This window comes from Nuphar pumila, chromosome 8 (assembly GCF_984573655.1).
Source record: "Nuphar pumila chromosome 8, dmNupPumi1.hap1.1, whole genome shotgun sequence".
Taxonomy (NCBI): domain Eukaryota; kingdom Viridiplantae; phylum Streptophyta; class Magnoliopsida; order Nymphaeales; family Nymphaeaceae; genus Nuphar; species Nuphar pumila.
In genome coordinates, this window is record NC_143256.1 from 9,460,754 (window position 1) to 9,471,985 (window position 11,232).

The 11,232-nt window shown below is 35.0% G+C and overlaps 1 pseudogene; it reads right to left on the minus strand.

The window, feature by feature from the left end:
* Positions 1 to 6,003: 6,003 nt before the first annotated feature.
* On the minus strand, positions 6,004 to 7,098 carry LOC149829571 (magnesium protoporphyrin IX methyltransferase, chloroplastic-like; annotated as a pseudogene).
* Positions 7,099 to 11,232: the final 4,134 nt, after the last annotated feature.

The following is an 11,232-nucleotide window of genomic DNA, read 5'->3' on the forward strand; positions in this document are numbered from 1 at the left end:
CTTTAATAACATATTTGATATGACTAACTCTCCGCTTATCACCTCCTGTGATTATCATGTTACCAACGTAAAAAAGTAATATTATTGTGCCTGCATTAGAAGACTTAATAAACAAAGCAATGTCAGTATAATAAGATTTAAAACCAAGTTGTGTCATTACACTACTGAATCGATCATACCAAACATTATGAGCTTGTTTTAGACTATACAAAGACTTGGGCAACCGAATGTCTTTTTCATGTATCAATGGAGGTTCTCTGTAAACTTCTTCATTAAGGTTACCATTCAAAAAAATATTTATAACGTTCATTTAAAAGATGAGTCATTTTTTTAATTGAGACTATAAAAATAAGAGTTCTAACAGTAGCCATTCGAGCAACTAGAGCAAATGATTCATCATAGTCTATTCCATACTTTTGACTATATCTTTTAGTTACAAGTTTAACTTTATATCTCATTAATGTCCCATCGCTTGTACACCATATGGTCTTCTTTCTTTGGGTAATATTTGAATTTCACAAGTTTTTGCATTTTCTAAAGTTTCTAATTCATCATTCATTACTCTAATTCATTTTTTGTGATTCTCAGTATCATTATAAGATGATGGTTCTACATATGAGTAGATGTCTATCGTACATGCTCTATACTTATGTTCAAAAGAATCATATGACACAAATCTACTTGGAGCTTTGAAAATCTTTATGGACTTTCTAATATTCTGCCTTGATTTTGAAAATATCTTTTTAGGGCACATGGAAGAAAATCTTCGGTATATCAAGTATAAGTTTGAACTTCATTATGTGATTGTTATATGTCATTAAAACCTTCATTCTTATTCTCATATGCATCATGCATGTCATCATGGTCACTCTCATGCACATTATTAATGTCATTTCTATCATAATCAATAACTTTATAATGCTCACTAGCAAGATAAAAAAGAAAGGAATAATCATAATGTTATTTGGTTTTATCTTTATTAAACCTATTTTTGTTTTCAAAGAATGTGACATTTCTTGAAACATATAGTTTGTCTTTTCCAATTTCATAACATTTATACCTTTTTTGGTTTTTAGCATATCCCAAGAAAATACAAGAAATAGCGTTAGCAAAAATTGTCATTTTTGTTGGTAAGAATAAAGCATTTAAAACAAAAACTCTTAACCTTTTATAATCAAGAGGAGTGGTAAAATATTTTTAATGGTATTTAAAGACATTCTATTTATTAAATAGACCATCGTAAAAGCGGCTTTGGCCTAAAATCTTTTAGAAACATTTCTTGATAAAAGAAGTGTTTTAATAGTCTCAACAATATATCTATGTTTGCTTTCGACCAATCCATTTTGTTGAGTGGTATAAGGACACAATTTTTGATGAATAATCTCATATAAGTCAATATAGTTTTGAATTCATTTGATAAAAATTCTCTTTCAAAATCAGATCTAAAAAAATTAATGTTTGCTTTAAATTGAGTTATTGCAAAATAGTAAATTCTTTTAAAACAATCAAATACTTCATACTTGTGCTTAAGAAAATATACCCAAGTGTATCTACTATAATCATCCACACTAATAATATAGTATGATACTCCTTCTTTAGACACAACTGAAGCCAATCCCCATATATCTGAATGTACTAACTCAGATGGTTCCTTAGATATAAAATGATTTAGTCCAAATAGTATAGAACAAATATAATTTTGACATACTAGGATGTCCTAGTCTTTTGTGCCAATTTTTTATATCTTTCTTTTTTCACAAAATTACAAAAAGTATGGTTTGATAATTCAATATTGTCTATTATATAGAGATCTCCACTTCTATGGCCTCACCCAATCGACTTCTGAGACTGGAGATATTGTATCAAATAACTATTAGGTAAGAAAGATTTTTTTCACTCATAATTCACAATTTAAGAATAAGATAAAAGATATAAATTCAATTTTGGCACTATTCTAATATTTAGTATATAAAAGGTTTGATGTTTTCGTAAGGCTCTAAAACTTTTAATTTTTAAAGAAGTTTCATCGACAATTGAAACATAAGAATCATTTGGGTTATTATGACATTCATATAGTATGGACTTATTTGGAGTCATGAAAAAAGTTCTGGAATCAAGAATACAAGAAGTCTTATCGGAATCGATGCATGTTGATATGGTTGCCCCGAAGAGAGAAGAAACTTAATTTTTGAACATTGGTCGGAGAGCTTGCACGAGTTGCGCTAGAGACATCGAGTCCAAACTTTCACCATTTCTTTCAAATGATGCTCCCATGAAAGCCACATTCTTTTCATCTCTTGGATCTTTTCTCCTCCCTTTTAGGCAAAAATATTTGATATGACCCGGCTCATAACAAAAATGGCATATCAATTTGTCACCCTTCTTGTATTCATAGTCTTTTCTTCCATGATCATTTGAGTTTCTTATATAATCATTGAAAATTTTCCTACACTCATTGAAGCTTCTCCCAAAGTGAGGGGCTTATAGGTACTTATGTGGTTTTAGGGCCTTGACATAGTAAGCACTGATTTTTCATCTTTAGTAGATAAATGCTTTTTCATTCTATTTTTCTCCATAGTTAACTCTTCAAGTATTTTCACTATGGTAGGTACTCTTCCTCTATGAAGAAGGGCCGATTTGGTCCATTCAAATTCAGGTTTAACCCCATTTATAAATGGCTAGAAATGCTTTATTTTGGTTTGATTTTCACGAAGTTCTATTCATGAGGACAATGCCACTTGAGTCAATTCATCCCAAAGAACAAAAAGAGCATTACAGTATTCTTTAATGCTCATTTCTCATTGGGTTATGATTCTAACTTTGTTTTGTACATTATATATATGAGCTATGTCTTTTAGACAATATATATCCTTAAGATATTTTCATGCATCACTAGCAAAATCAAATTTTGCTAAACTTGAGCATTTTTTTATATCAACACTATTGATGTGCCATCTAATAATTTTTGAATGACCCATCCTTCATTCTTTTTATTTTTTTTCATATTCGACAACAACTTTAGACATTTCTTCTCTTTGAAGGATTATTTCTGTCATTTTCAATCATGGTGAGCATGAGCATAGGCTCTCTTTTGATACCATCAACTAAACCCCACAGACCTTTTTTTTTTATATTTTGTGTTTTACTATGGATGCCCACATCATATAGTTTGTATCATTAAGTATCACGAGAATAGAGATGATTCTCTTTTATCCTCCATTTTTATAAGAAGAAAGAGAGAGAGAGCTAGAAAGAGAAGAGAAAAAGAAGAAAGCAAGAAATTTGTTGAAGAGGTTTGATGGTGCGCTTCTTGAGGCAACAAACCAATGAACTAATGCTCCACCAATCTCATGATCCTCCTCTTGATCTTCACGAACAAATCACAACCGAAGAACATCAATGCTCTGATATAATATAATAAAACAAGAACAAGAACAAGACAATCCCTTTTATGAGCTTATAAGAACACAATATTCAAAAGCACAAAGACTACTTATGAGTCAATCACATAAACACATACACATAGGCTACTTAGGGGACAAAACACAATAAAAATATAAGAATTTTTATAACTACAATGCTTAAAAAAACATTAGCTTACAAGAGAGGAAGCACCCCTATATATACACAAAGACACACCCCAAGAGCCATTGGGAATCTCCCCAATGGCTAGATAAAGAGCCATTGGGGAGGTCCCAATGACTCTAAGTCCCATTTACATAAATACCTTCAACTGAAATCCTATTTACTAAGATAAAAAAACAATAATAAAAATACAAAAGACTATCGCGCCCTTAATGGGCATAACCTATTACAACATTGTGGAAAAACTAAAATATCCCTATTGGGTATTTAACTATTACAATGATTTTGCTTCACCTTTGGAAAAAGCATAACCTTTCAAAATGTGTACCACGTGCCTACCGTTATGAAGAATCATGTATCTGCCTACTTGTTTACAACTCATGATTTCAAAGTTATAATAAAATTTGATAGTATTATACTATCAAAGAATCACAAGTTTGTAGGCACAAACTATTCCACCAATGAATTATTCAAGTTTAATTCGATCAATAAAATTGATTCACCTTATGTTTATTTGCTTGACTTATATGATTTATGACATGCTAAATTAGGATATGTTAATTATAAGTCTTTGAGAAGCATGGGTAACTTAGAACTTATTTCTAAATGTAAAACTAGGTATGTTAGAAACTATAAAGTTTGTATTTAAGCAAAGTTTATGAAAAACCCTTTTCCAGTGAAAATTACTTGGTTTAATATACATTGATGTATATGATTTAAAAAATACTTCAAAACCACTACTTTATAACTTTTATTGATGATTTTTCAAAATATGCTTATATTTATCTCATGAAGACAAAATATGCATCCTTCAAAAATATAAGATTTTCAAAGCAAAGGTTAAAAACTTTTATAATTATAAAATAAATTCTTTTAAATTCGATAGAGGCGATGAATACCTTTCAAATGAGTTCATTGAATTTTGTGAAATTTATGAGATAAACACACAAAATATTAATCCATATACTACTGAGCATAATGGTATAACTAAATGTAAGAATAAGACTTTGATAGATATGATTAATTAAATATTTATAAGTTTTGCAATACAATATAATCTATGAGGTAATGCTTTGCTTAGTTCATGTCATATTTTAAATAGAGTTACATATTCTAAGTCAAACATTATACTTTATAAACTTATTGGCTAGTGTCCGGATGGTAAAACCCTTGAGTTCCTCTACCCGCCTAAAGTATACCCAACTTTGATCCTATGACAAGGGAATGCTGTCGGTGGGTTTTGAACTTTTGACGTCTCATAAACTTGGTGACATTCACAATTCACCCCAAACAAATGAGCGAAGCCCGTGTGGACAACTCAAAAGATAAATAGGTACTACAAAACTATTCTATTTTTCTGGTTGATTAATCTTTCCATCATTTTCCAGCAGTGAGCATTTCTCACAAACCCAGTGAGTCTAATCTACGACTTGCACATGATCCTTCCTAATTTCTTTAATCATATACACTTAATTAAAAAAACATTTATATTTAATATATATTTTTCCACATATCTTTACCTAGAGGCATGTTTGGAAGCAAGAAAATGGTACAAAAAATGAAAGTGGGAAAGAAAAAGTGGCGACTTTTACATTTGTTTGAAATAATAATAAATTTTTGAAAAGAATTTTTTTCTATTTTGCCTTGATTTTGCTAGAAAATTTTCAAGATGGATAATTTTTTCCTATAAATTTTTATAGTTGAGGACAGGCCTCACCCTAATCAAAACACCTGATTTTCTAATGCCACACAAACAAGAGAATAATTTTCATAAAGAGTTCTCATATCAAACTTCTTATAGGCAAAATTTTCTTTTCATATGATATTTTTTCACTCTTCCAAACGTGAAGTTCAAAGTTCTGGAATCTCATTTAGCTGTAAATGAATTTTGATTAACAACCCACTTTAGTTTAGAACAGTTAACCATATGTAGATTTTGCTAGCAGATATATCAAATGCATTTGCATAGATGGGCTTGAAATTTGTTATCAATAAATTGAATACTTGGTTTTTTTGGTCTACAATTGGTTGTTAGAACTTGCAGAAAAGAAATCTTGGAGTCAAAATTCTCTACATTCTTATACAATTGATGTGGAGGCGATTTAGCCAATCAATCACGATTTGCCAGAGTTGAATTCCAAATGTTGACTTTTTTCCCCCATTTAATTGCACTTATTCATATACAGATTAAGCAACACCTGCAAGTGTGATTTTTGCAGGGCCCCAATGCTGAAGAAACGAAAGAAGTAAAAAAAAAGTTAGCATCTGCTTCAACGAAACATGATTAATCAAGGTTTTCATTACAAGTTTAGGCAAATATCATTATATCAATACTAATAGCAATAGCCATCTGAACAGCCTCATTTGGTCACCCACACCCCTAAACCCCCCCCCCCCCCCCCCCCCCAACCCGAAAAAAAACAAAAATCTCCCTTCACAGACAAAGGGAGTTCTCTATATATGGATTCAAGCAAAAACATTACAAACACAGTATAGAATGATACAAGCAACAACCGCAAAATTAAACCGGTGAACAGAAACCAAGCTTGAGAAAATACTATGTACCCAAGATCACAGAGAGAAGAGGCTAAAAAACTTACAAAACTCTAAGAGGCAGCAGCAACAGGGACGGCCTCGACCAGCTGCGAAAAGTAGAACTGCGTGGTGATCAGCCCCCGCTTCCGAACCCTCCATCCGACGCGGTTCAATGCTCGCTCAACATCAGCCTCAGCGTGAAGATACGTCCTGGTAGCCTTGGAAGGGCCAGGAAAGAGCTCCCCAATTCTCTTCAGCACGTTGTAGTACAGAGTCTTGGGTGCGAAGCTCAGCAGCAACCGCTTCTCCGCCAGCGACGCCAGATGCGTGATCATCCCGTCGGCCTTCTCTTGCGGGTAATGTATGAGGACGTCCAGGCAGACCACCGTGTCGTACCTCCCCTCCACGCTCACCAGATCCTTCGCCTCGAACCTGGGCAGCTCCACCCCGGCTATCCCCGCCAGAGCCTCAGCGGCCTACTTCACGGCCTCGGCCACCATCGCCGCCGAGATATCGCTGGCGGCCACCAATGCCCCCTCCTTCGCTAGGGGGATGACCAGGCATCCCGTCCCGCAGCCGGCGTCGAACACGGAGACGCCGCGGAGCGGCCCCTCGTCCAGCAGCATCTTCATGACGTTCTCCACGGTCTTGGAGTGTCCCAGGCGGATGTCAAGCTGCACCCGGTTCACCTCGTCGGTGTCGCCGTAGATCTTCTTCCACCGCTGGAATCAGGAGTTGTTGAAGTAGTCCCGCACCACCTCCCTGTAGTCGCCGCCCACAGCCACCGCCTGCTGCTGCCGCCGCTTCTCCGGGTCAGAGAGGGAGAGCACCGCCGCCAGGGCGGCGAGGGAGCCTCCGCCCACTACGGCGATGGTGGTGCCAACGAAATTGGCGTCCGGAATCCAGCTCGCGGCGGCGGAGAGGTCGGCCGCTGAGGGGAGCGGGAGGTGGAAAGCTCGGGGCGCCGTTCTCTGGCGGTTTGGGAAAGATGGTGTCCGACTTTTGAAGGAAAAAGCAGATGACAATGCGGTCGTTGCCATTTCTCTCTCTCTCTCTCTCTGTGTGCGAGATGTTCTTTCTTATGTTCCCCCCGAAACAGGGCAGTTAGCTACATCTCATGTTAGGGGGACCCAAAGAGCACCACGTATGTAAGCATGTGCATCTCGTATCCCCATGTTTATCAGCATTAATTAGCGTTGGAGTTTGATGCGATTGAAAAGACTTAAGTACCCTCTCCTCCATTGGTGCCAAAAAAAATGGTGATTCTAGAAAAGGAGTGATTGTAAAGACTTAAGTGCCCTGTAGATGATTATTTAAGACTCAGTCTCTACACTGTAAGATTATCCGAGAAAAAAATCTCTCTTGGAGGAGGCCATGAACATCAACCCTCTCACACTCTCTCTCTTTTCTCTTTCTGCTTTTATGCACATCCAGCAGAAGATCCTACATTGCTCCATCAAGCACCGACTGACCTGCACATTGACTGTTGTGGAGCCTCATTCAGAGTTTTTACCCTTACATGAGAAGGGTTTGGGGGCTCCTCCCAGCGTGTGTAGTATCATTCAACTAAATGAGTTGTGGATCCTGATTCAGAGTTTTTATCCTTACAGAAGAGAGGTCTGGGGGCTCCTCCCAGCGTGGGTAGCATCATTCAACTTGAAGAGTTGTGGAGCCTGATTCAGAGTTTTTACCCTTACAGAAGGGGGGTCTGAGGGCTCCTCCTAGCGTGGGTAGCATCATTCAACTTGATGAGTTGTGGAACCTGATTCAAAGTATTTGCCCTTACAGGAGGGGGGTTTGAAGGTTCCTCCTAGCGTGGGTAGCATAGTTTTTGCCCTTACAGGAGGGGGTTTGGGGGCTCTTCTCAACATGGGTAGCATCATTCAATTTGATGAGATGTGGAGCCTGATTCAGAGTTTTTTCCCTTACAGGAGGGGGGTTTGGGGGCTAGCTCATCCCAGTGTGAGTAGCATAGTTTTTGCCCTTACAGGAGGGGGTATGGGGGCTCTTCCCAGCATGGGTAGCATCATTCAACTTGATGCATTGCATGATTATCCGATAAAGGAATCCCCCCTGGAGAAGGCCATGAACATCAACCCTCTCTCTCCCTTCTCTTTCTACTTCTGTGCACATCTAGCAGACAATCCTATATTGCTCCATCAAGCATCGACTGACCTGCACACTGACTGTAGCATGGTTCAACTTGATGAGTTGTGGATCCTGATTCAGAGTTTATTCCTGTCAATTTTCAGCAATTTTTATGATCATTTCATACATATTTTTGGTCGAAAACCAAGACCGTATCACACCCTATATCGTTTGAGTTACTCATGTTTTTAGTTCATTTTGCAAGAGCCATATCTCCCCAACGGAAGATCATTTTTCAAATCTGTAAAAAAAGTTTTTTGCTTCATTTGTCTAATTTATATCTGGAATTTTTTATAACTTTATATATTTATTTGATATTTCAAAAATATAAAAAACCGAAACTATTTTGTTTAATCATGGTTAAATAAGATTAATTTGTAACCAGTCCTGAATTTTAACAAATTTAAAATATCAAATATGTATAAACAATTATAAAAATTTCCATATATAAACTAGACACCTAAAAAAGAAAACCCTTTTTACAGATTTGAAAAATGATATTTCATTGGGGAGATATGACTCTCGTAAAATGAACTAAAAATATGTGAAACTTAAATAATGCAAAATAATAGGGGTCTGGTTTTTAATCAAAATGGGAAAACAAATGACCATAAAAATTGCTAAAAATTGACAAGAATAAACTAGACTCAATAAGAAAGACACCGTTTTTTACGGATTTGAAATCCGATCTTCGGTTAGGGAGATACGCCCCCGACAAGTTGGTCTTAATTCAAATAGCGATTTACGCGTGATGGCTATAGCGATTAACACTACAAATCGCAATAGCCGTCATACGTAAATCACTATTTGAATCAAGACCAACTTGTCGGGGGCGTATCTTTCTAACCGGAGATCGAATTTCAAATCCGTAAAAAGCGGTGTCTTTCTTATTGAGTCTAGTTTATTGTTGTCAATTTTTAGCAATTTTTATGGTCATTTCATACCTATTTTTGGTCAAAAACCAAAACCCTATCACACTCTATATCGTTTGAGTTACTCATGTTTTTAGTTCATTTTGCAAGAGTCATATCTCTCCAACGAGAGATCATTTTTCAAATCTGTAAAAAAGGTTTTTTTGCTTTATTTGTCTAGTTTATATATGAAAATTTTTATGACTTTATATATTTATTTGATGTTTAAAATATATAAAAAACTGAAACTATTTTGTTTAATCATGGTTAAATAAGATTAATCTGTAACCAGTCCTGAATTTTAACAAATTTAAAATATCAAATATGTATAAACAATTATAAATTCTAACAAGTTGGTCCTTATTCAGGTAGCGATTTACAACGATTTCCTTACTAAATAACACTATAAATCGCTATAGCGATTTGCGGAAGACACTACAAATCGTTATAATGAGATTCAAAAACACTATAAATCGCTATAGCGATTTACGAAAGACCAACTTGTCACTTTGTTGTGGTGACAGGGTTGTGGTTTTTGACCCAAAATTTGGTATCGTCAACTTAGGATTTAATCACCTTTTATTAGAATGGTGTTTGTGCCATTCGTGTTTCACCATAGTGTTATTGAAAATAAAAAAAAATACAACATATTAATTATGAAAAATGAAAAATTAAACTACATGCTCATTCATTTTAATCTAAGCATAAAGTAAACTTCTCATTAATTGATTTATTACAACATTTGAATTGATACAATAATTGAAAAAGAAATAACAAAAATAGAAAATCCTGCAAAATGAGCAAACTTGTTAGAAATAAGTGTAGGCCTTTATGGATTTTTTCTTAATTATTGAAAAATTGAAGAATACATCCAAAATTAGCCTTTCATGCCTCAGAAATAAAGAAAATTAAATATATATGATGCATGATTTTGTGAAAGCATTTAAAAGATCATTTTTAGATAGATGGGAGTCTTAAACAACCGAAGTTTAGCTCAAAATGAATTCATGGACTCACAACTTAGCAAGAAAGCACTCCCTTTTACAAAATATTAAAATCATTTCTGAAACTAGAGTTATAATCGAAACATTAGAGCATTAATTTCAGAAACAAAAAATTGGATTTTAGAGGCTAAACAGACTTTATTTCTCCCAAATTTGAGGGAGAAGTTGCTTAACTCAATCAAGAAACCAACCCAATTTTCAGAATTGAAAAATCAATTTTGGTTTGAAAATGGCGACTTCGAGAAGTCACTATTTTTAAACAGGAAATGAACCTGTTACAAAATTTAAAATTCTGTAATCAGTCTCGGTTTTTAACAAATTTGAAATATCAAATGAGCATAGAAAGTTATGAAATTTTTTAGATATAAACTATACACATAGAGGAAGAAAACCTTTTTTACGGATTTGGAAAATGATCTTCCGTTAAGGAGATATGACTCTTACAAAATGAACTAAAAATTGTGTCATTCAAATAAGGCAAACTGATAGGGGTCTGGTTTTTGATCCAAATGGGGTATCAAATGACTATATAAATCGCGAAAAATTTACAATAATAAACTAGACTTCATAACAAAAATACCACTTTTTACGAATTTGAAATCCAATCTCTGGTTAGGGAGATATGACCCTGACAAGTTGGTCATAATTTTGGTAGCAATATACAACAATTTGTATCGCAAATCGCTGTAGTGCTTAGCGGAAAACACTACAAATCGCTATAGCGAGGTCCAACAACACTATAAATCACTGTGGGTCTTGTTAGAGACCCAAAAACACTATAAATCGTAGTTAAAAGATCGGACAACACTATAAATCGTTGTAGGGGTCGTTGGAGACCCGAAAATACTATAAATCGTAGTTAAAAGACCAAACAACACTATAAATCGTTGTAGGAGTCATTAAAGATCCAAAAATACTACAAATCGTAGTTAAAAAACCGAACAACACTATAAATTATTGTAGGGGTCGTTGGAGACCTGAAAATACTACAAATCGTTGTTAAAAGACCGAACAACACTATAAATCATTGTAGGGGTCGTTGGAGACCC